Consider the following 2,595-nt stretch of genomic DNA (forward strand, 5'->3'; position numbering starts at 1 on the left):
GAATCCACTATGATGGGAAACATTTCATCCTTAAAAAAAAAAAATTCCCTTCTTCCTGTTATCAGTAGTTCTGAACGTTAGATATTTTCTTCTCATGGGTCAAAAGGTACCTAAGTGTATGATTGCAAGTAGAAAAATAGGGCAAAGAAATCAGGTATTGGAAGTTTTTCTGTTTTCATTTGTGTGTGAATTTTTAATGTTAGTGTGGAAGCACAAAGCATTAATGCAAGTCAAAATGTTTCAGTGAGCAAGTTTCAGCATTTCAACTTTATAACAATTATAAATAAACTTGTAAATTGTTCTAAAAAAAAAAGACACACTATTGCTTTAGGGCTAAGGACTAGGGGAAAGAATCAGCCATAAATATCTAGAAAAAACATGTCACTGTGGAAAATGCCAATCAGTTATCGACATATGTTTATAGAATTTTATATGGAAGGTCTTAATATCAAAACATCAGATATGTATGCTTTCATAGATTTATCATATTAGAAACACTGTACTATGAAATGGCCTGCAGACTACCTTGGAACGCCTTTATATATATATACCATTCATGTGCTTCTAGAATACTCTGAGAAACACTGACCTATGTATCAAAAGAAATGTTTAAAAAATAAAAGAAATTTAGTTATTGAAGCTCAAGGGGAAAAAAAAATACTTCTTTTTCTTGGGCCTCAGAATCTTCAACTATAAAATGATAAAGATGGACTAGGTTATTGTTGAGGTCCCTTCCAGTGCTCCCATTTAATCAGCTTAATCTACATTTATTCGACTTATAAATAAGCACCTCTACACTCTCAGTGTTTTCACAGAACACCTTCTACTTCCTGCCCCAACAAAGACTTGGCTCCCTGCAAAGACAATGAGTCTCAGTATGCAACTGTAACCAACTGAAGTTGTTTGATCTCTAAACGTCCAAATTCTAGAGTATAGAGTTTGAGACAGAGTAGAGAACCAGCACTCTTCTGCCTCCCTCTTTCCTTACCAGACCATTGCTCCAACTTTATGAGAAGCTCCTCTGCCTATAACGTTCACACCATCTGCAGATACCATCTTCTACTCCTCCCTGGTGTGACTATTTTCTCCTCTCCTGGACATTCCCCTTCATTCACACAGAATTCTGGCATCTGGCTCACTGGCGTCCTCTCTAACTCAGTTCCTGGCGCTACTGACTAGTTGGAAAAGCCATCCCACATCCTAGACTCACATTTGTTGGCTTACTCAGCTCTCATGGTCACAACTTGAATAGTGCCATCTTCTAGAACGAATTCACCATGAAATTATAAATTTATATACTTCCTGACCAAGATCACTTATCGTCCAGACTAGGCTTTCTCCCTGGTCAAACTCCAACTCTGGGCTTCCATACTTCCCTATTCATGGCTCTATCTTATTACTTGCTAGGTCATATTTAAACTCTTTGGTAACAAGTCTGTCTCTGAATACTTTAGGGGCAAGAACTGTTTTAACTTGCTCTGCAAACCAAGAGTCTGAGGCATGGTAGGTACTCAAATCTGAATGGATGTTTCTGAGTGACTTTTATATTCAAAGCACTATGCTTGGTATTTGAGGAACACTCAAAGCTGAGTGAAAATGTGTTCTGCTTCCAGAAAATCTAGAGACTAATAGAAGACACAAGACAAATACATTAAAAACTAAATTTCAAGGTGGAAAGTGACAAGAGCCTCCAAAAATATAAAAGCAAAATGCTACGGGATTGCTAAGGTAATGGAGGTGGGTATAGAGAAACAGAAGAGAGATGTTGTTTCCCTAAAGAGATAAGAGAAAGCTTCATAGAGGATGTGAGACCTAGCCTGAAAGAATGGATGGAAATTTGGATATGATGATAGAGAAAGAAGTAACTCTAGGAGGAGAGATGAGCATGGGGAAATATAGCAAGTTAAGAAAGCACAAAGTATAGCTGGGGAGCAACTGTTTGAGTGGGAATTAAAGGTCCATAAAGGAAAAAGCGAGATCAGCTAAGCTGATTTAAATTTGGAGCACCTTAACTATCAATTTTGATGTTATTTTGGCAGTGGGTAGACATAGATGGAGTTCCTTGGTGTCTGATTTATCAATTAACCCTTAAGCTATATGCCTTTCTTCAAAAGAATATTTCAAGGACTGAAAAAACTTTTTACAAAGGCTTTTCATTCAAAATGATAGTTATTTATTATTCCTACCTGCTTACCTTTTTTTTTTGTTTTTTTTATCAACACAGTCATCGTTTCCTATGACAAAGTGATAAACAGGTTTGTTTGTTTTTTAAAGGAAGGTAAGGCCAAACAACAAAGATGGGAATCATTTTCAATTCTCTAAATCCTTTAGATGATATTTTATTTCTATGAACATATTTTCCTGTTATTGTAAATTTATACTAAGTAAATAATGATGGCATTGACTGGCATTCTTGATGTGCTTTTGATCATCTTCCTCAAAAAGCGACTGCCAAGAGAACTTCCTAGCAAACATCACTTAACTACTAAGTAGCTGTGAGTGTTAAAGGCAATTAAGCAATCATTATTTTAAAAGCACAATGAAAATTACCCACTTTCTCTGTTAAAGAATTTAAAATATTCACACACACACACA

Source organism: Pteropus alecto, unplaced genomic scaffold (genome assembly GCF_000325575.1).
Source record: "Pteropus alecto unplaced genomic scaffold, ASM32557v1 scaffold139, whole genome shotgun sequence".
Taxonomy (NCBI): domain Eukaryota; kingdom Metazoa; phylum Chordata; class Mammalia; order Chiroptera; family Pteropodidae; genus Pteropus; species Pteropus alecto.